The sequence below is a fragment of the Arvicanthis niloticus genome, chromosome 22, assembly GCF_011762505.2.
Source record: "Arvicanthis niloticus isolate mArvNil1 chromosome 22, mArvNil1.pat.X, whole genome shotgun sequence".
Lineage (NCBI taxonomy): Eukaryota > Metazoa > Chordata > Mammalia > Rodentia > Muridae > Arvicanthis > Arvicanthis niloticus.
In genome coordinates, this window is record NC_133429.1 from 43685805 (window position 1) to 43709489 (window position 23685).

Consider the following 23685-nt stretch of genomic DNA (forward strand, 5'->3'; position numbering starts at 1 on the left):
CTATATGTGGGGGGAGTCCTAGGTCCAGCCCAGTATATCCTTTGATTGGTGGGTCAGATTCAGAGAGTTTGGGGACAGAGATCTGGGCTTGGTCACAGCTCTGTCACTTCTTGGACCTATGTATTTCTCCTAATATGTAAAATAAAGACACACTACATAGACACTGAAGCACAGGCCAAGGCATGGGCACACACACACACACACACAAACACACACAGGAGTGGTAGAGAGAGAAAAACCATAGGTCAAAATGACACAAACTAAATGTTTTTCAACCCTTGTACAGAAGTGAAGTTGTTTGGACTCAATTGTGCTGACTATTATGGGTTGTCAACTTGATGAGATTTGGAAGTAAATAAAACCCTCAAATAAAAGTGCATACCTGTAGAAAATCTTTGCTAAATTTAAACTGGAAAGGTCTGCTTTTTATCCTTATTTTTAAAGTAATCAAAAATTTTGTTAGGCATATTTGAGATTGGTTAGATTTGGTGTTATTGACCCACCTCTCATCTTGGCCACGCCCATCTCTCCCAGCATATATAAGGCTGTGCAAGAAGGAAGTTCTGTTCTTTGCCTTGTTGTTCTTCCCTCAGTAAGAGGACCATTCTCCACTGTCTTCCAGAGTTTTACCTCTTTGCGAATCTGTGATATACTGAAGACCAGCTGAGACATCCAGACCAACAGGACCAGTATGGATAAGACACCTCCAACTGCACTAACTGAACCTTCTGACATGAAGACAGCAACTCAAGAGCCCCCACCAAATGACTGGCTGACTTCCACTGTGACTTGGAAATCAGAAAGCTATGCCTCTGGAGAGAGCCAGCATGTGAGCAAAGGCGATCCAAGCAGCTCCTCTTCATGGCAACCTTGCAAGTCACTTGGGACTTTGTATTCTCAACATTCAGGGAAAGGCCAAAAGAGGAAATGCCAGATGGAAGGTGAAAAGGATGTCTGGTCAGAAAAGCCAAGCCAACCTCTAAAGCAGCAGAAGCAGGAAGACCATGAAAGAGAGCTTGGGTGTGAAGAGCTAGGCAAGGGTCAGATAAAAAAACTCCCAAAAGAGGCTGGATTACAGCTGAAGCCCTCAGAGTGCACCAAAGACCCTGGGCAAGAGGCTGTGACTGAGGTGAAGTGTGTTGATGGAGGCAAAGGTCCCAAGCATCCCCACATCAACATGGAGGATGGTGTTCAGAAACACCACAATGGAATGTACCCAAGTTTAGTGGTACACCTTCAACCCAGTGATCCTGCAAGCTCTGACTTTGTCGGTTCTCACAAGATTCCAGTGGATGCCTCAGAAAAGATCAGTGTCTGTGTACATGAGCAGATTCATGCTCCTCAAACACTTCAAATCTGCACAGACAGAGTCAGCAACAAAGTGCCAATACCCAAGGCCAAAGGAAAGACTCCTGAAGACCAAGACAAGAGCACAGGGCTGGACCATGGCCCTCACATCACAGAGGACATGCAAAAGGAAATCAGTAGTGCTCTAGGCCCAGGGCCACAGGAGGAGATCTTGAGTCATGCCTTCAATATGAAAATTACTCGAGGAGACATGCACACCTTGAGGGATACCCAGTGGCTCAATGACACAGTCATCAATTTTTACATGAATCTTCTCATGGCCAGAAATCAAAGTCAAGGATACCCTGCACTTTATGCATTTAATACCTTCTTTTACACCAAGTTACAGAGTGGGGGCTACAGGTCAGTCCAAAGATGGACCAAGACAGTAAACCTCTTTGCCAAGGAACTGATCCTGGTGCCCATTCACCAGGGTGTTCACTGGAGCCTGGTGGTGACAGACCTAAGAGAGAAGAGTCTTGTCTACCTGGACTCAAGGGGCCACAAGAGACCAGATGTCCTCCAGCTGATTTTCCACTATCTGCAGGATGAGAGCCAAGTGAGAAGGAATGTGGAGCTGAACCCTTTGGAGTGGAAGCAGTACAGCATGGCAGCAGAGGACATTCCTCAGCAGAAGAATGGCAGTGACTGTGGCATGTTTACCTGTAAATATGCAGACTACATCTCCAGAGGCCAGCCCATCACCTTCTCTCAGCAGCATATGCCTCTATTTAGGAAGAAGATGGTGTGGGAGATCCTGCACCAGTGCCTACTGTAGCCCCACCCACTTGGCTGCTTTTGTAGATGGAGCCAAGTTCTTCAGGCAGGGTGGGTTGAAGAGCCTGGACACAGGTACTGGGCTGTAAAGAGTGGGGGATGCCCCCCAGCTTTCTAGGTAGTGCTAACTTGGGACAAGGGAGAGCTGCATCTGAAGGCATCTATGAGACAGCTGTCCCCAGCACAAGTTAGAAACTATTCAATGCACAGAGCACATGCTCACCAGCATGCTGCTTTAAAGGTTGTATAGGGGACCTTGGGTCTATTTTGGGATCGCCATTCAATTTTCTTCCAGTTTTGTGGTTCCTCTTTATAAGTTTTGGCTAATTGGAAATGGATGTTTCCAGAGTTTTTAGTCTTTAATACTCAGGAATTCACAATTTTGTACTGTGACCCCGGTGCTCTAGGACTCAACCATCAATTACTATTGATAAAAGTAACACTGATATTTCAAGATACTTTATTCCTGGAACTAAGGAGATCTGTCTCATTCTTGAAAGTTGAGAGAAGTCACTGTATAGCAGATGTGTCTTTAAACCCAGGACTCTTTGAATAGAAGTCTCACCCTTATATGTGCTGTACAGAACTTCATAGTCCAAATAATGTTGAAGTTTAAGATATTTTTGAAAAAGTTTTCTTAGTAAGCTGAAGTTAAATATTTTCATCATTAATGTATTCTACCTCCTTACCCACATTCCTAGATAGACTTAGTGATGTTTAATGTATATAGTATATATTTACATCAATCTATTTTACATAGTGAATTTTGAAAATAATTCTCTTCATTGTAAATCTTAAATTTCTGTTCATGAAGTTCTTACTGAATAAAGGTTAGTCTTGTTTGAACATATTTTGTCATGTCTGAATCCTGCTACTCTTTCCCTGGTGTAGTGAGGTTGTCTGAGAGAACTGGAAAGCAGATATCCAGGGGGAGAGTCCAACCACCAAGCTATAATCTAATACAATCACACACACACAGACACACACACAGACACACAGACACACACACACACACACACACACTGAGAGAAAGAGAGAGAGAGAGAGAGAGAGAGAGAGAGAGAGAGAGTGAGACAGAGACAGAGCTGCATGATATATCTGAGATCTTTTGAGAAAACTCCAAGTAAACAAAAGTCTTGTAATCTCTGTTCTCTCTCAACATGGGTTGTTCTTAGAATGTGGTTTTCCAGCCCCTTCCAGATGTAATTGATGGGAGTGACTTCACTTTAGATTATTCATTACAAAATCCCTCTAAGTATTCTCAGGATACCATGCCTACAATCCATTCATGGCTCAGTGTCTTGAATACGACCTTTAGCAATTTGAAAGAAGAAAATTGAGATTGAGGGTGTGTGACACATGTGTGAATATCTGTACAAGTAACTATGATAAGCAGAGGTGTGTGTGTGTGTGTGTTTGGTTGTGTGAGTGTTTCTTTAGATTTGCATACACATACCAGAGATTATCACCTGTTTTAGTCTATTGATCTGCACATGATTGAATCAAGGCTGGGTGGCCATTTTAGCTAGGGTGCCTACACAGCCAGCTCTAGAGACCAGCCTGTCTCTGTTCCCAGTGTGTCTCAGTCAACTCAGGAGAGCCTGTCAGATCCCTGAGAACTCGAAATACAGGGAGTTGTAAGCTGCCAAGTTGAGTCGAAAAACCTAATTGTGGTCCTTTGAAAAAGCATCACCCTTAACCATTGAACAATTTTCCTGACTCCTCATTAAAATATTTATACAGCCAGGTGATGGTGGCACCGGCCTTGAATCCCAGCACAATGTCCCTCCTCTATTTCACTAGTGTTCACTCCCTGCCAACTGGTTGTCTGCTTTCCCTCTACAACTACAGTTGACTTTATTCAACCCTAATTATGGAAAGGCCTTGAATTAAAGGTGTGTGCTAGGACTGAGCCGCACCACAACAAGAAACAGGTTTGTCCAGTTCAGTCTTAGGGTTTACAATGGGATCAAATATCCTGCACTAAGTTACTTTCCTGCTGAGGTTGCTGCTCCTTCTATACCTGCTGATGAGCCTGTTGTGGAATGATGTGAGAGCCACTTGGTTTCCCATCTCTGCCAAGCTGGGGCTCATCATTACACATGCTCCTAGATACACAATGGGGTCACATCTTACCAAGCCAAACTAACCCAAAGTTATTTTAAATGCAAACTTTACTACTATACCTCACAGCTTAACACTGTTGATGCTGAGGTGGCATTGCCAGCTAGAACTAGCCCTATCTGGAATCTCGACATATTACTGAAAAAAACATTACTGCTCCCTCTTCCAGTCACCCCTTCTACAATCCTTCAAACCCCTTGTCTCATGTTTCCCTTTCCTTCTTAAAGGGTGTGGACCCCTATGTGTACACCCCTAACTTGGTACATCAAGTCTCTGGGAGGCTAGCCACAACCTCTTCAACTAAGGCCAGACAAAGCAGCCCAGCTATGCCATGTACAGGCAGCAGGTTTTGGAATAACCCAAGCTCTAGTTGTTGGGGACCTACATGGAGACTAAAGTACACATCAGCTCTATATGTGGGGGGAGTCCTAGGTCCAACCCAGTATGTCCTTTGATTGGTGGGTCAGATTCTGAGAGTTTGGGGACAGAAATCTGGGCGTGGTGACAGCTCTGTCACTTCTTGGACCTGCATATTTCTCCTCATATGTAAAATAAAGACAAACTACATAGACACTGAAGCACAGGCCAAGGCAAAGGCACACACACACACACACACACATACACACAAACACACAAAGGAGTGCTAGAGAGAGAAAAACCATAGGTCAAAATGACACAAACTAAATGTCTTTCAACCCTTGTCCAGAAGTGAAGTTGTTTGGACTCAAGTGTGCTGACTATTATGGGTTGTCAACTTGATGAGATTTGGAAGTAAATAAAAGTGCATACCTGTAGAAAATCTTTGCTAAATTTAAAGTGGAAAGGTCTACTCTTTTTCCTTATTTTTAAAGTAGGTAAAAATTTTGTTAGGCATATTTGAGATTGGTTAGATTTGGTGTTATTGACCCACCTCTCATCTTGGCCACGCCCACCTCTCCCAGCATATATAAGGCTGTGCAAGAAAGAAGTTCTGTTCTTTGCCTCCTTGTTCTTCCCTCAGTAAGAGGTCCATTCTCCACTGTCTTCCAGAGTTTTACTTCTTTGCGAATCTGTGATATACTGAAGACCAGCTGAGACATCCAGACCAACAGGACCAGTATGGATAAGACACCTCCAACTGCACTAACTGAACCTTCTGACATGAAGACAGCAACTCAAGAGCCCCCACCAAATGACTGGCTGACTTCCACTGTGACTTGGAAATCAGAAAGCTATGCCTCTGGAGAGAGCCAGCATGTGAGCAAAGGCGATCCAAGCAGCTCCTCTTCATGGCAACCTTGCAAGTCACTTGGGACTTTGTATTCTCAACATTCAGGGAAAGGCCAAAAGAGGAAATGCCAGGTGGAAGGTGAAAAGGATGTCTGGTCAGAAAAGCCAAGCCAACCTCAAAAGCGTCAGAAGCAGGAAGAGCATGAAAGAGAGCTTGGGTGTGAAGATCCAGGCAAGGGTCAGATAAGGAAACCCCCAAAAGAGGCTGGATTACAGCTGAAACCCTCAGAGTGCACCAAAGTCCCTGGGCAAGAGGCTGTGACTGAGGTGAAGTCTGTGGATGGAGGCCAAGGTCCCAAGCATCCCCACATCAACATGGAGGATGGTGTTCAGAAACACCACAATGGAATGTACCCAAGCTTAGTGGTCCACCTTCAACCCAGTGATCCTGCAGGCTCTGACTTTACCGGTTCTCACAAGATTCCAGTGGATGCCTCAGAAAAGATCAATGTCTGTGTGCATGAGGAGATTCATGCTCCTCTAACACCTCAAATCTGCACATACAGAGTCAGCAACAAATTGCCAATACCCAAGGCCAAAGGAAAGACTCCTGAAGACCAAGACAAGAGCACAGGGCTGGACCATGGCCCTCACATCACAGAGGACATGCAAAAGGAAATCAGTAGTGCTCTAGGCCCAGGGCCACAGGAGGAGATCTTGAGTCATGCCTTCAATATGAAAATTACTCGAGGAGACATGCACACCTTGAGGGATACCCAGTGGCTCAATGACACAGTCATCAATTTTTACATGAATCTTCTCATGGCCAGAAGTCAAAGTCAAGGATACCCTGCACTTTATGCATTTAATACCTTCTTTTACACCAAGTTACAGAGTGGGGGCTACAGGTCAGTCCAAAGATGGACCAAGACAGTAAACCTCTTTGCAAAGGAACTGATCCTGGTGCCCATTCACCAGGGCGTTCACTGGAGCCTGGTGGTGACAGACCTAAGAGAGAAGAGTCTTGTCTACCTGGACTCAAGGGGACACAAGAGACCAGATGTCCTCCAGCTGATTTTCCACTATCTGCAGGATGAGAGCCAAGTGAGAAGGAATGTGGAGCTGAACCCTTTGGAGTGGAAGCAGTACAGCATGGCAGCAGAGGACATTCCTCAGCAGAAGAATGGCAGTGACTGTGGCATGTTTACCTGTAAATTTGCAGACTACATCTCCAGAGGCCAGCCCATCACCTTCTCTCAGCAGCACATGCCTCTATTTAGGAAGAAGATGGTGTGGGAGATCCTGCACCAGTGCCTACTGTAGCCCCACCCACTTGGCTGCTTTTGTGGATGGAACCAAGGTCTTCAGGCAGGGTGGGTTGAAGAGCCTGGACACAGGTACTGGGCTGTAAAGAGTGGGGATGCCCCCCCAGCTTTCTAGGTAGTGCTAACTTGGGACAAGGGAGAGCTGCATCTGAAGGCATCTATGAGACAGCTGTCCCCAGCACAAGTTAGAAACTATTCAATGCACAGAGCACGTGCTCACCAGCATGCTGCTTTAACGGTTTTATAGGGGACCTTGGGTCTATGTTGGGATCTCCATTCAATTTTCTTCCAATTTTGTGGTTCCTCTTTATAAGTTTTGGCTAATTGGAAATGGACATTTCCAGAGTTTTTAGTCTTTAATACTCAGGGATTCACAATTTTGTACTGTGACCCCGGTACTCTAGGACTCAACCATCAATTACTATTGATAAAAGTAACACTGATATTTCAAGATACTTTATTCCTGGAACTAAGGAGATCTGTCTCATTCTTGAAAGTTGAGAGAAGTCACTGTATAGCAGATGTGTCTTTAAACCCAGGACTCTTTGAATAGAAGTCTCACCCTTATATGTGCTGTACAGAACTTCATAGTCCAAATAATGTTGAACTTTAAGATATTTTTGAAAAAGTTTTCTTAGTAAGCTGAAGTTAAATATTTTCATCATTAATGTATTCTACCTCCTTACCCACATTCCTAGATAGACTTAGTGATGTTTAATGTATATAGTATATATTTACATCAATCTATTTTACATAGTGAATTTTGAAAATAATTCTCTTCATTGTAAATCTTAAATTTCTGTTCATGAAGTTCTTACTGAATAAAGGTTAGTCTTGTTTGAACATATTTTGTCATGTCTGAATCCTGCTACTCTTTCCCTGGTGTAGTGAGGTTGTCTGAGAGAACTGGAAAGCAGATATCCAGGGGGAGAGTCCAACCACCAAGCTATAATCTAATACAATCACACACACACAGACACACACACAGACACACAGACACACACACACACACACACACACACACACACTGAGAGAAAGAGAGACAGAGAGAGAGAGAGAGAGAGAGAGAGAGAGAGAGAGAGAGTGAGACAGAGACAGAGCTGCATGATATATCTGAGATCTTTTGAGAAAACTCCAAGTAAACAAAAGTCTTGTAATCTCTGTTCTCTCTCAACATGGGTTGTTCTTAGAATGTGCTTTTCCAGCCCCTTCCAGATGTAATTGATGGGAGTGACTTCACTTTAGATTATTCATTACAAAATCCCTCTAAGTATTCTCAGGATACCATGCCTACAATCCATTCATGGCTCAGTGTCTTGAATACGACCTTTAGCAATTTGAAAGAAGAAAATTGAGATTGAGGGTGTGTGACACATGTGTGAATATCTGTACAAGTAACTATGATAAGCAGAGGTGTGTGTGTGTGTGTGTGTTTGGTTGTGTGAGTGTTTCTTTAGATTTGCATACACATACCAGAGATTATCACCTGTTTTAGTCTATTGATCTGCATGTGATTGAATCAAGGCTGGGTGGCCATTTTAGCTAGGGTGCCTACACAGCCAGCTCTAGAGACCAGCCTGTCTCTGTTCCCAGTGTGTCTCAGTCAACTCAGGAGAGCCTGTCAGATCCCTGAGAACTCGAAATACAGGGAGTTGTAAGCTGCCAAGTTGAGTCTAAAAACCTAATTGTGGTCCTTTGAAAAAGCATCACCCTTAACCATTGAACAATTTTCCTGACTCCTCATTAAAATATTTATACAGCCAGGTGATGGTGGCACCGGCCTTGAATCCCAGCACAATGTCCCTCCTCTATTTCACTAGTGTTCACTCCCTGCCAACTGGTTGTCTGCTTTCCCTCTACAACTACAGTTGACTTTATTCAACCCTAATTATGGAAAGGCCTTGAATTAAAGGTGTGTGCTAGGACTGAGCCGCACCACAACAAGAAACAGGTTTGTCCAGTTCAGTCTTAGGGTTTACAATGGGATCAAATATCCTGCACTAAGTTACTTTCCTGCTGAGGTTGCTGCTCCTTCTATACCTGCTGATGAGCCTGTTGTGGAATGATGTGAGAGCCACTTGGTTTCCCATCTCTGCCAAGCTGGGGCTCATCATTGCACACGCTCTTAGATACACAATGGGGTCACATCTTACCAAGCCAAACTAACCCAAAGATATTTTAAATGTAAAGTTTACTACTATACCTCACAGCTTAACACTGTTGATGCTGAGGTGGCATTGCCAGCTAGAACTAGCCCTATCTGGAATCTCGACACATTACTGAAAAGAACATTACTGCTCCCTCTTCCAGTCACCCCTTCTACAATCCTTCAAACCCCTTGTCTCATGTTTCCCTTTCCTTCTTAAAGGGTGTGGACTCCCATAGGTACACCCATACCCTGGCACATCGGTCTCTGGGAGGCTAGGCACATGCTCTTCCACCAAGTCCAGACAAAGCAGCCCAGCTCTGCCATGTACAGGCAGCATCTTTTGAAATACCCCAAGCTCTAGTTGTTGGGGACTTACATGGAGACTAAAGCACACATCAGCTCTATATGTGGGGGGAGACCTAGGTCCAGCCCAGTATGTCCTTTGATTGGTGGGTCAGATTCTGAGAGTTTGGGGACAGAGATCTGGGCTTGGTCACAGCTCTGTCACTTCTTGGACCTCCATATTTCTCCTCATAGATGACAGAAGGAAAAAAGTATACCCACTACACGGACACAGATCACAAACAGACAAAGAAACACACACACACATACACACAAACACACAAAGGAGTGCTAGAGAGAGAAAAACCATAGGTCAAAATGACACAAACTAAATGTCTTTCAACCCTTGTCCAGAAGTGAAGTTGTTTGGACTCAAGTGTGCTGACTATTATGGGTTGTCAACTTGATGAGGTTTGGAAGTAAATAAAACCCTCAAATAAAAGTGCATACCTGTAGAAAATCTTTGCTAAATTTAAAGTGGGAAAGTCTACTTTTTATCCTTATTTTTAAAGTAGGCAAAAATTTTGTTTGGCATATTTGAGATTGGTTAGATTTGGTGCTGTTGACCCACCTCTCATCTTGGCCACGCCCATCTCTCCCAGCATATATAAGGCTGTGCAAGAAAGAAGTTCTGTTCTTTGCCTCCTTGTTCTTCCCTCAGTAAGAGGTCCATTCTCCACTGTCTTCCAGAGTTTTACTTCTTTGCGAATCTGTGATATACTGAAGACCAGCTGAGACATCCAGACCAACAGGACCAGTATGGATAAGACACCTCCAACTGCACTAACTGAACCTTCTGACATGAAGACAGCAACTCAAGAGCCCCCACCAAATGACTGGCTGACTTCCACTGTGACTTGGAAATCAGAAAGCTATGCCTCTGGAGAGAGCCAGCATGTGAGCAAAGGCGATCCAAGCAGCTCCTCTTCATGGCAACCTTGCAAGTCACTTGGGACTTTGTATTCTCAACATTCAGGGAAAGGCCAAAAGAGGAAATGCCAGGTGGAAGGTGAAAAGGATGTCTGGTCAGAAAAGCCGAGCCAACCTCAAAAGCGTCAGAAGCAGGAAGAGCATGAAAGAGAGCTTGGGTGTGAAGATCCAGGCAAGGGTCAGATAAAAAAACCCCAAAAAGAGGCTGGATTACAGCTGAAGCCCTCAGAGTGCACCAAAGACCCTGGGCAAGAGGCTGTCACTGAGGTGAAAGCTGTGGATGGAGGCCAAGGTCCCAAGCATCCCCACATCAACATGGAGGATGGTGTTCAGAAACACCACAATGGAATGTACCCAAGCTTAGTGGTACACCTTCAACCCAGTGATCCTGCAAGCTCTGACTTTGTCGGTTCTCACAAGATTCCTGTGGATGCCTCAGAAAAGATCAATGTCTGTGTGCATGAGGAGATTCATGCTCCTCAAACACTTCAAATCTGCACAGACAGAGTCAGCAACAAAGTGCCAATACCCAAGGCCAAAGGAAAGACTCCTGAAGACCAAGACAAGAGCACAGGGCTGGACCATGGCCCTCACATCACAGAGGACATGCAAAAGGAAATCAGTAGTGCTCTAGGCCCAGGGCCACAGGAGGAGATCTTGAGTCATGCCTTCAATATGAAAATTACTCGAGGAGACATGCACACCTTGAGGGACACCCAGTGGCTCAATGACACAGTCATCAATTTTTACATGAATCTTCTCATGGCCAGAAGTCAAAGTCAAGGATACCCTGCACTTTATGCATTTAATACCTTCTTTTACACCAAGTTACAGAGTGGGGGCTACAGGTCAGTCCAAAGATGGACCAAGACAGTAAACCTCTTTGCCAAGGAACTGATCCTGATGCCCATTCACCAGGGTGTTCACTGGAGCCTGGTGGTGACAGACCTAAGAGAGAAGAGTCTTGTCTACCTGGACTCAAGGGGACACAAGAGACCAGATGTCCTCCAGCTGATTTTCCACTATCTGCAGGATGAGAGCCAAGTGAGAAGGAATGTGGAGCTGAACCCTTTGGAGTGGAAGCAGTACAGCATGGCAGCAGAGGACATTCCTCAGCAGAAGAATGGCAGTGACTGTGGCATGTTTACCTGTAAATATGCAGACTACATCTCCAGAGGCCAGCCCATCACCTTCTCTCAGCAGCACATGCCTCTGTTTAGGAAGAAGATGGTGTGGGAGATCCTGCACCAGTGCCTACTGTAGCCCCACCCACTTGGCTGCTTTTGTGGATGGAGCCAAGGACTTCAGGCAGGGTGGGTTGAAGAGCCTGGACACAGGTACTGGGCTGTAAAGAGTGGGGGATGCCCCCCCAGCTTTCTAGGTAGTGCTAACCTGGGACAAGGGAGAGCTGCATCTGAAGGCATCTATGAGACAGCTGTCCCCAGCACAAGTTAGAAACTATTCAATGCACAGAGCACATGCTCACTAGCATGCTGCTTTAAAGGTTGTATTTGTAACCTTTTGTTGATGTTTGTTCTTTATAACCTTTTTTTTTCAATTTTTCTGTTTTTTTCTTATTTTTTCCACAGCTCTCTAGTGTTTAACACTCACTGTTACCCAGTGTTGTACTGTAACTTTGGTGCACAGGGAACCCGGGCCATCAATTACTATTGATAAATGTTGCAAAGACGTATCAAGATACAGTATGCCTTGAACTAAGGAGATCTGTCTTGTTCCTGGAAGTTAAGTGAAGTGACTATACAGCAAATGTGCCTTTTAAACCCCGGACTCTTTTAATGTAAGGCTCACCCTTGTGAGTGCTGTGCAGAACTTCATAGCCCCCAAAATTAGTCAATTTGAAAATATTTTTGCAAATGTTTTCATTGTATTTAGTAAGCTAAAATCAAGTATTTCATCGTTCATGTGCTGTACCATCTGACTCACATTTCTCGTTAGACTTAGTGGTATTTAGTGTATATACTGTGTAGTGTATAGACTGCAAACTTACAGCAATCTACTTTATTTGTGAAATTTTGAATTCAAGTCTCCTATTAAATGTAAAGCTTGCATTCCTGTTCATGAAGTTTTTATTGAATACATTTTCATGTTGTTTGAACATATTTTGTCTTGTCTGATTCTTGCTGATTCTTACATGCTTTAATGAGGTTGTCTGAGAGATCTGGAAAGCAGGTACCCTGGGGGAGATTCATCAGTGTAAACTGTTCATATATTTCCATGTTAGGTATTGGTCGTTTTTTTTCTCATCCCCTGATGTGAAGACAGAACACTCTAGTGAGGACCTCTCCTCTACCCTGGATTGTCAGGGAACACAGGAGAAACTCAGTAGAGCAGATCTCAGCAACGTCCTGTAAAGATTCTGCAATGTATACCTTCCCTGTAATGAGAGCATTGCTCTCTGCACTGTCTGTGCATGGGCAAGCATACCTGTGCACATGTGCACCCCCATACATACAGGGCAAGCATACCTGTGCACATGTGCACCCCATACATACATACAGGGCAAGCATACCTGTGCACATGAGCACCCCATACATACAGGGCAAGCATACCTGTGCACATGTGCACCCCATACATACAGGGCAAGCATACCTGTGCACATGTGCACCCCATACATACAGGGCAAGCATACCTGTGCACATGTGCACCCCCATACATACAGGGCAAGCATACCTGTGCACATGTGCACCCCATACATACAGGGCAAGCATACCTGTGCACATGTGCACCCCCATACATACAGGGCAAGCATACCTGTGCACATGTGCACCCCATACATACAGGGCAAGCATACCTGTGCACATGTGCACCCCATACATACAGGGCAAGCATACCTGTGCACATGTGCACCCCCATACATACAGGGCAAGCATACCTGTGCACATGTGCACCCCATACATACAGGGCAAGCATACCTGTGCACATGTGCACCCCATACATACAGGGCAAGCATACCTGTGCACATGTGCACCCCATACATACAGGGCAAGCATACCTGTGCACATGTGCACCCCCATACATACAGGGCAAGCATACCTGTGCACATGTGCACCCCATACATACAGGGCAAGCATACCTGTGCACATGTGCACCCCCATACATACAGGGCAAGCATACCTGTGCACATGTGCACCCCATACATACAGGGCAAGCATACCTGTGCACATGTGCACCCCATACATACAGGGCAAGCATACCTGTGCACATGAGCACCCCCATACATACAGGGCAAGCATACCTGTGCACATGTGCACCCCATACATACAGGGCAAGCATACCTGTGCACATGTGCACCCCATACATACAGGGCAAGCATACCTGTGCACATGTGCACCCCCATACATACAGGGCAAGCATACCTGTGCACATGAGCACCCCATACATACAGGGCAAGCATACTTGTGCACATGAGCACCCCCATACATACAGGGCAAGCTCACATCTTCCAATGAGTCCAAAGCCAACAGTAGGAAAACTAAGCTGTGTTTCCTTTGGGACCAGCACTGCCTAGATGGCTGTTTCCTTTCTCCTCCACCTCTGAGCCCTATATGGTCAACACGAGTTCATATGTGTCTGCTCTGTTACAATATGGACCACTACAGTCAAGTCATTTCAACAGAAAGCCAGGCCATAGGTTAGATGTATCGACATCTGATCCCGGCCCTCTTGGGTGGAGGTAAGAATGTTACTATGGTGGGGGCAGTCCAGGTTGTATATGAGCACCTCATCTCACAACCAAGGGACTGACTGATCCACATCCGAAGCCACCTTTGCCTTGGTGTGCTTACCCTGTAGAATCTTCCGGTCAATACAGAATTGACGTCCTTGGAATTGGTAGCAACAGTGTCTCTATTCTCCCAACTTCACTTAGCTTCACTGTTGTATATTTGGTTGCTGAAAGTTAATTAACTAAAGCTTTTAAAATATTTAGTTTTCAAGGAAACCAGTATAGTGACTAAATGGAGCTGATGTATGTAAAACTAATTCTCATTTGACATGAAACCACTCTCGCATATTTATAGGGACCTAAATATCGTTGATAGCATTCTAAAGGTCATGGCTGAGAAGCTATGCAATTTCAAGTCATTTTCTAGATCAAATAAGATTTTTCAGGAAGAAGAATTCTACATTGTTACTTACAGGGTATTACAAAAATAATTAATTTTAGGACATCACTTATTTTCTGCAGTAGAAATTTGTCATTGCCTGAAAAAGATTGCATATTGTTTTAAATGCTGTGAAAAATAATATAAAATTAATCTATACAAATACATGAATTTTAAACAAAAGCAAGGAAACATTTCAAATATCCTAATTTTATTATTAGGCAGATTCAGAAAAATTATTGGATTAATTTTTGTTTCATTTAATTGTGATCATTTATGGAATATTAAGTCTAGCATACAAAGTACAAAGGCTTGTTAAATACATTATTAAAAGTATAGCTTTAGATCTATTTTATTTCATGTGAGTGAATATTTTGCCTGTGTGTGTACCAGGGGCATGTGTGGCACCTGTAGAAATGAGCAGAAGATGTCAGAGACGGGGAACTGGAGTTAAATATGGTTGTGAGGCACGAGGTAGGTCTGGGACTTGAACTTGTGTCATTTGCAAGGGTAACAAGTGCTTTGAACTATTAAGCTGTTTTTATGCCCCTTCCCTTGTGATGTCCAGGCACTGCTCCACACCAAGTGGGGAAACATGGAAGAGAACCAAGTTCCATGGTCCTTGGAGTCTTCCATTGTGGTGTCCATGCCCCAATGTACACTGGGCAAGAAAAGGTGAAGGGAAGTCAGAGCGGGTGGGTCAGCAGGATCCCCATCTTGCAGTGATTCTTGGGGAGAAGGTCTCTGAAGATTTCAGAGTTACAGCTCTTTGACAAAATGTCCCTCTTAGAAGATGGTCGACAAAAGAGTTTCTGCTCTTTACTAGGAATGAACAAGGACTATATAAACTTTCAAAATTGGGAAGGGTTTTTTCTTAGGGTGAAGTTTTATTGGCTAAGGTTTAAGGTTTGGGGGCTACTTTGTTTAAGTGGAGAGGCATTCCAGGAAGTTGAACCTGTAATTTCTGCCAAAGATTAAGTGACATTCCTCAGGTAGGGTGTGGGGTTTGGGTCTCCTCAGAGAGGATAGGGAAGAGGAAAACTTGCTGGGAAAGGGAGTCCTCCATTTTGCCCCACGCTACCCAGACATGGTAGACTTCCACCTCAAGTCACAGATTTTTTCAATAAGCTATCTCCAGCTCTTCTTTTAAAAAGATTAAAATTAATACTTGTTTAGTGTGTGTTCGTGCATGTGTGCACACGTGTGTGCATGTGTATGCAAGGGTCCACACCACATCCTCTAAGTGAAGTGGGTCTTGGGGGTATGGGGTGGTACCGGAGAGAGGGATTGTGGGATGGAGCCTGGCCTTAGAGAAGTTCTCTGGCTCTGGCAGTTTGTGAGGCAGGGTAAGAGTAAGGCTGGAACATGGAAGGGCACAGAAGGACAGGGCTAGCCTAAACAAGGCTCTGCGTGTAGAATCTGGCCATCACTGGGGCTCTGGGCTTCCATGACTCAGGTCCAGCATCCCAGGAGCCCAGGATACACACCGTGTCTTCTTAGGATATTTAGCCAGCCCTGAAGGTGATCTTTAGTGCATGGCTATAGCCTTGACACCTACCCCCCCCCCAAAAAAAAAAAAGTGTTTCGAACTTTTACCCTAAGAGATTTTAAAGTAGATCAAAGCAAAACAAACATAAACACAAACCAAAACAATGCACAGATAAAACCAATGTATCTTACAAAGACTGCTTAGTGCAAATGACCTATTCCCTTGGGCACTCCATAATAAGAATGCAACTGTATGCCTGTAATAACCCCCCTTACAGGAGATCATTATGGACACTGTGTTATGTAATGTTCTACTGTACAAGTTGTCTCTCACACAGTGGGATGTTTAACAGCATCCCTGTATTCTGCCCAGTAGATGTCCCCGGGACAAGTCCCTGTAGTTGCTTTACCCAACAATATTGTAGTCCTTTCCAAATGCCTTCTGAGGCTGTTCTGAGTGAGACTACTTAGCTCACAATTGGAATTTTAAGACAACATTGTCACATCCCATCTTCTGCTAGATGAATGGGAGATGTAATGTTCTGTGAAGAAGTCAAAGGTTTCAAGACACTTTACAGATACAGTCTCTTCATTTGGATAGATTTATCAGAAGGCTTGAAGCTTGGATCTCCTTTAAAACCTTCCAGACTGGCTCTACCTGAAACCCAATCAGTTGGGATGTTGTAAAGGGACAAGTGTGGATAGGTGTCACCAGATGCTCTCTGGGGACATCTGTGCAGCTAGCTTGAGCAAGTCTAACTGTGCATAGTGGTGACCCGGGAAATAATAATGAACATGTAATCCAAACCTTCCAGGCAGGGAATCCATTTCTCACTACATGTTTATTGTCACTCCATTAATCACTATTCAAGAGCAAGTTAGAAAGGGGACAAAAGGACCTGAGCCAGTGGAAGAGTATTGTACAGTCTGCTTCGTGTCAATATAATGCCTAAGACCAGAAAGGTTAAAAGAAAAAAAAAACTACAAGAAACAAAAAACAAAAAAACAAAGTAAACAAAACAATCCTTATTGTATAGGAGGAGAAGAATCAGATATGGAGAAAACTTGACTGTGTCAAATTAATTTTTCCTTTTAATGAAGAAATTCATGTACATTGAGCCAAGTATATAGTGTGGTATCTACATTTAGAGTAGCTGGGAAGGCCTGGGGAGGAATGGGAGGTTGTGTTAACATCATTCTATTTCAATTAAAAATGTCTAAAAAGTGAAAAAAAAGGACCTTACTATTACTCTAAGTTATGCAGACTTTTTTGCACATTTGTGTTTTAGCCTCTCTTCAGGGAACTCTTAATAGACTTGATAAATTCTACTGTATCTTTATTAAAATAAACAGAAAAGACACTTTTCAGTTATCCTTTGAAAGGAGTAAAATAATCTAGAAGTTTTGCAATTGTTGCATATATATATATATATATATGTATATATATATATATATATATATATATGTGTGTGTGTGTGTGTGTGTGTGTGTGTGTGTGTATGGGGAGTCTGCATACATATATATCATACATATTGGTATATGCAACAAAAAACAAAAAAGGTAATCAATTTGGGTTTGTCATAGCAGGGATTCAGAGGAGGATCTTTGGGAGGTGCAAAGGAAGAGGAAATGATATAATTATTTTTCACCATATGAGAATAAATAAATAAACCCAATAACTTACTTAGAAGGCTCGTCTTCACTTTAAAATTTCTTTACTTTTCAAAATGTGCACATCCTCCCATGGTACAAAGGTAATTCCAGCCAATTAGGTGTACTTAACTACATCAACTCTCTTCATAAAGCACCAGAGGAACCTCACAAATGACATATAAACCACTCACTATTGTCACTGAAGCATGAGGTCACACTCTTTTTGACTGTAGGAAAGATAAGTATTTGCCTTCTTTGACTAAGCTCTACTGAGACAGTGTTCTTTGCTTCTGCCTCTGCTCTCTTGGGGAAGACACATCCTACCTTCCTGAAGGCACCTGATGTGCCTCAGTGCTACTCAAATACAGCAAACCAGCAACACTAGAAATAGGAAGAGGTTCTCCCATCTAAGGAGACTGCTGGAATCTGAGGTATCCCTGCTACCTGATAGGAAATGGTCGGATGCCAGTACAGACTCTGGGAATTACAGCTGGGAGCATCTTCTACCTCTGAGTCTGATTGAATCAAGTTCCCTAGGTTGCAGAATTAGTCAGCAGGTATTATACAAAACCTATACTGATACATGCACACATACATACGTACACACATTCATACATACATACAGACAGACACATACATAAGCTATATGTGTGTGTGTGTGTGTGTGTGTGTGTGTGTATGTTTATACTTGTAGATATAAACTTATAATGAGTTACAGACTGTGGTCCAGCTAATCCAATGATGGCCGCCTATGAATGGAAGATCTCAGTGTCCAGTAGTCTTTCAGTCAACCTGTCTGGATATCTCAGCTGGTCTTTAGTCAATGCCAAATTCCCAAAGAATTAAGCTCTGGTGGACAGTGGAGGAATGGACCTCTGGGCCACACAAGAACAATGAGGCAAAGAACAGAACTTCCTTCTTGCACAGCCTTATATAAGTTTGGAGAAGTAGGTGTGGCCAAGATGAGAGGTGGGTATATACTATCTAATCTATCTCTAAAGACTTCTGACCTGTTTGTTTTAACCCACATCAGATATAAGGATTAAATGTAGACCTTCCCATTTTAATTAAGCAAACACTCTCCACAGGTAAACACCCTCAATTGAGAGCTTTAGTAAATTCCAGATGTCATCAGTTGACAACCCATCATAGCCAACACAGTTTTCTCCAAATCACTTCCCATCTGGACAGTTTGTGCCATTTTGACCAGTATTTTTTCTCTCTCTAGTGCTCACCTCTGTGTTTCTGTGTGTGTTTGTGTGTATGCATGCATATTCCTCATACATTTTTGTGTATGAAACAATAAAAAACAAAGAAGAGCATCATTTTTGGGGTGCATAGGAGGGGTTCAGAGCAGGATAGTTGGGAGGTACTGGAGAAGCAAAGGGAGAAGAAAGAATGTAATTATTTTTCACCACATTAAAATAAATAAAAAATCCAACAACTTACTTTAAAGATTCTTCTTCACTTTATACTTCTTTTCTTTTTAAAAAATGTTTTTAAGATTTATTAATTTTATGTATATGAGTACATTGTAGCTGTCTTCAGAAACACCAGAAGAGGACCTCAGGTTCCATTTCAGGTGGTTGTGAGCCACCATGTGAATTGAACTCAGGACCTCCAGAAGAGCAGTCAGTGCTCCCAACCACTGTCCATCCTTCCAGCCCCACTTTACTTTTCAAAATGTGCACATCCTCCCATTGTACAAAGCTAATTCCAGCCTATTAAGTGTACCTAACTACATCAACTCTCTTCATAAAGCACCAGAGGAACCTTACAAATGACGTAAACCAGTCACTATTGTCACTGTGCCTTGAGGCCACTCTTTTGACTGTAGGAAAGATTGTCCCAGACTCATCATATGTGAGCTTATTGCCATTCAAAACACCATCAACCTGGTTCAGTACTTTACATCTTTGGAGTTTTAGGGTGCATTATCTTATCTTGTACTTATGTCGTTACACCTAAAGGCCACTGGAGAACGTCTGCACCATTAATCCACATGCTTTCTTATGTTAGGAAAAGCAGGTCCACAAAGCCTCCACTTCTTTTGAGGAACTGCATGATCCAGTCATTTTCACAGTGCTCATTTCTAAGCAAGACAACAGCCAGGTGCCGCAGTTTTTGGGTTTGTATTAAATTTTGTGCATAAGTTAACCACTGGGTGGCATGGACGATCTTTGCTTTCTCTCTTCCATTTAAAACAAGAACCATATTGTCCACATCTATGGAGAAAGACCTTGGACTACAGCTGAACCAGCAAGGAAGCTGTAGAAAATGACACACCACAAAGAAGAGAGAAACAAAACTGAAGAAGTATATTCAGTATCAAAACTTTCACTCTCTCATATTCATTGTAGAAATGTTATTTCTGCAAAACCAATCCGTTTGGTTGACAGGACACAGCCTTGTATAATAGGTCAGCATTTCTATCACTGAGGTTTGTTTTCAACTATGCATTTACCTTCCCAAAGTCCAATTATTATACCATAAAATTGATGTATACCATCAAGAATGTTATTAAATCAACAAAGTACTGATGTAGAAGTAAACATTAATAATGACATTTATATGAATCTGCTGATTTTATTTTTCGTATATAATTCCTTTGAGAAGATGTATGTAGGAGGGGGATGAAATGGATTTACTCTTCTGAAAGGAAAATACCTCCTCTATAAGGAAGAGATCATGAGGACACGAGTTCAAATCCTAATGCCGTATAGAAACCTTTATAGGTAAAGAAGTTTGGCCACCTGAGTTCATCCCCAACCCAAAGAGTAGAAGAGACTCCCAGAAGGTTTCTTCTAACTTTAACATGTAAACCTACACACACACACACACACACACACACACACACACACAAACGCACACACACATAAATAAACAAGTAAATAAATGTGTTTTTAAAGGCTGTGGTGGCATGTGCTTATACTCCCAGGACTGAAGACATATCAGGATAGCTGGGGCTCCCAGAGTCAAGTATGAGATAATTTGTTCTGGCAGCTTACAGGAAACTATGGGTTATCTGGGTGATTGTGGCACCTGGAGGTGTGGTACTATCACAAATATTTAAAGTGGGATTGACCTTGGCATTGGGGGATGAGGGAAGGCTGGAAGAATTCTGAAGAGTGAATATGTTAGAGTCTCTTAAGGGCAAACAGAACTGATGGAATAAATGCATATTAAAGGGGATCTGTTAGATTGGCTTATGGGATACAATCCATATCATCCAAAATGGGCTGCCTCAGCCTGGAGTGCCTGAAAATCTGGTCTTTGTTAAATACACATAGATGCATTGTTTCTTGCTCTAGATGGCTATGTGAACATGGGAGAGCATGGGGTCTAAAAATGAGGTAGAGTAAAGTCTCAGGCACTAGCCATCTTTATTCAGAGCATCAGACAATTTATACTCTGAGGGTTAAGAAGGGTCACCTGAGTGAAGTTTATAATCACAAGGTCAACCTCCATGTAGCCAAATCATGTTTATCCACCCAGGTCTATAGTCATATATTCAATAGCCCATTGTAATGAAAAATCTAAAGTGAAGTCACTCCCATCAATTACATCTGGAAGGGGCTGGAAAAGCACATTCTAAGAACAACCCATGTTGTCAGAGAACAGAGATTACAAGACTTTTGTTTACTTGGAGTTTTCTCAAAAGATCTCAGATATATCATGCAGCTCTGTCTCTGTCTTTGTCTCTCTCTCTCTCTCTCTCTCTCTCTCTCTCTCTCTCTCTCTCTCCCTCTCCCTCTCCCTCTCCCTCTCCCTCTCCCTCTCCCTCTCCCTCTCTCTCTCTCTCTCTCTGTGTGTATGTGATTGTATTAGGTTATAGCTTGGTGGTCTGACTCTCCCCCTGGGTATATGCTCTCTAGTTCTCTCAGACAACCTCACTACACCAGGGAAAGAATAGCAGGATTCAGACATGACAAAATATGTTCAAACAAGATTAACCTTTATTCAGTAAGAACTTCATGAACAGAAATTTAAGATTTACAATGAAGACAATTATTTTCAAAATTCCCTATGTAAAATAGATTGATGTAAATATATACTATATACATTAAACATCACTAAGTCTATCTAGGAAAGTGGGTAAGGAGGTAGAATACATTATGATGAAAATATTTAACTTCAGCTTACTAAGAAAACTTTTTCAAAAATATCTTAAAGTTCAACATTATTTGGACTATGAAGTTCTGTACAGCACATATAAGGGTGAGACTTAGATTCAAAGAGTCCTGGGTTTAAAGACACATCTGCTATACAGTGACTTCTCTCAACTTCCAAGGTGAGACAGATTTCCTTAGTTCCAGGAATAAAGTATCTTGAAATATCAGTGCTACTTTTATCAATAGTTATTGATGGTGCCAGTCATGGAGCACCAGGGTCACAGTATGCGAAAGTGTGAATCGCTTACTATTAAAGACTAAAACTCTGGAAACATCCATTTCCAATTAGCCAAAACTTATAAAGAGGAACAACAAAATTGGAAGAAAATTGAATGGAGATCCCAACATAGACCAAAGGTCCCCTATAAAACCTTTAAAGCAGCATGCTGGTGAGCACGTGCTCTGTGCATTGAATAGTTTCTAACTTGTGCTGGGGACAGCTGTCTCATAGATGCCTTCAGATGCAGCTCTCCCTTGTCCCAGGTTAGCACTACCTAGAAGGCTGGGGGGCATCCCCCACTCTTTACAGCCCAGTACCTGTGTCCAGGTTCTTCAACCCACCCTGCCTGAAGTCCTTGGCTCCACCCACAAAAGCAGCCAAGTGGGCGGGGCTACAGTAGGCACTGGTGCAGGATCTCCCACACCATCTTCTTCCTAAACAGAGGCATGTGCTGCTGAGAGAAGGTGATGGGCTGGCCTCTGGAGATGTAGTCTGCATATTTACAGGTAAACATGCCACAGTCACTGCCATTCTTCTGCTGAGGAATGTCCTCTGCTGCCATGCTGTACTGCTTCCACTCCAAAGGGTTCAGCTCCACATTCCTTCTCACTTGGCTCTCATCCTGCAGATAGTGGAAAATCAGCTGGAGGACATCTGGTCTCTTGTGTCCCCTTGAGTCCAGGTAGACAAGACTCTTCTCTCTTAGGTCTGTCACCACCAGGCTCCAGTGAACACCCTGGTGAATGGGCATCAGGATCAGTTCCTTGGCAAAGAGGTTTACTGTCTTGGTCCATCTTTGGACTGACCTGTAGCCCCCACTCTGTAACTTGGTGTAAAAGAAGGTATTAAATGCATAAAGTGCAGGGTATCCTTGACTTTGACTTCTGGCCATGAGAAGATTCATGTAAAAATTGATGACTGTGTCATTGAGCCACTGGGTGTCCCTCAAGGTGTGCATGTCTCCTCGAGTAATTTTCATATTGAAGGCATGACTCAAGATCTCCTCCTGTGGCCCTGGGCCTAGAGCACTACTGATTTCCTTTTGCATGTCCTCTGTGATGTGAGGGCCATGGTCCAGCCCTGTGCTCTTGTCTTGGTCTTCAGGAGTCTTTCCTTTGGCCTTGGGTATTGGCACTTGGTTGCTGACTCTGTCTGTGCAGATTTGAAGTGTTTGAGGAGCATGAATCTCCTCATGCACACAGACATTGATCTTTTCTGAGGCATCCACAGGAATCTTGTGAGAACCGACAAAGTCAGAGCTTGCAGGATCACTGGGTTGAAGGTGTACCACTAAGCTTGGGTACATTCCATTGTGGTGTTTCTGAACACCATCCTCCATGTTGATGTGGGGATGCTTGGGACCTTGGCCTCCATCCACAGCTTTCACCTCAGTGACAGCCTCTTGCCCAGGGTCTTTGGTGCACTCTGAGGGCTTCAGCTGTAATCCAGCCTCTTTTTGGGGTTTTTTTATCTGACCCTTGCCTGGATCTTCACACCCAAGCTCTCTTTCATGCTCTTCCTGCTTCTGACGCTTTTGAGGTTGGCTCGGCTTTTCTGACCAGACATCCTTTTCACCTTCCACCTGGCATTTCCTCTTTTGGCCTTTCCCTGAATGTTGAGAATACAAAGTCCCAAGTGACTTGCAAGGTTGCCATGAAGAGGAGCTGCTTGGATCGCCTTTGCTCACATGCTGGCTCTCTCCAGAGGCATAGCTTTCTGATTTCCAAGTCACAGTGGAAGTCAGCCAGTCATTTGGTGGGGGCTCTTGAGTTGCTGTCTTCATGTCAGAAGGTTCAGTTAGTGCAGTTGGAGGTGTCTTATCCAT

General features: G+C 43.3%; 4 pseudogenes; 3 read left to right on the top strand and 1 right to left on the bottom strand.

Annotated features, from left to right (window-relative positions):
- The first annotated feature begins 691 nt into the window (after positions 1 to 691).
- Positions 692 to 2125, top strand: LOC143435626 (sentrin-specific protease 2 pseudogene; annotated as a pseudogene).
- A 3221-nt stretch (positions 2126 to 5346) lies between these two features.
- Positions 5347 to 6780, top strand: LOC143435627 (sentrin-specific protease 2 pseudogene; annotated as a pseudogene).
- Positions 6781 to 10032: 3252 nt separating this feature from the next.
- Positions 10033 to 11466, top strand: LOC143435629 (sentrin-specific protease 2 pseudogene; annotated as a pseudogene).
- A 10785-nt stretch (positions 11467 to 22251) lies between these two features.
- On the bottom strand, positions 22252 to 23685 carry LOC143435630 (sentrin-specific protease 2 pseudogene; annotated as a pseudogene).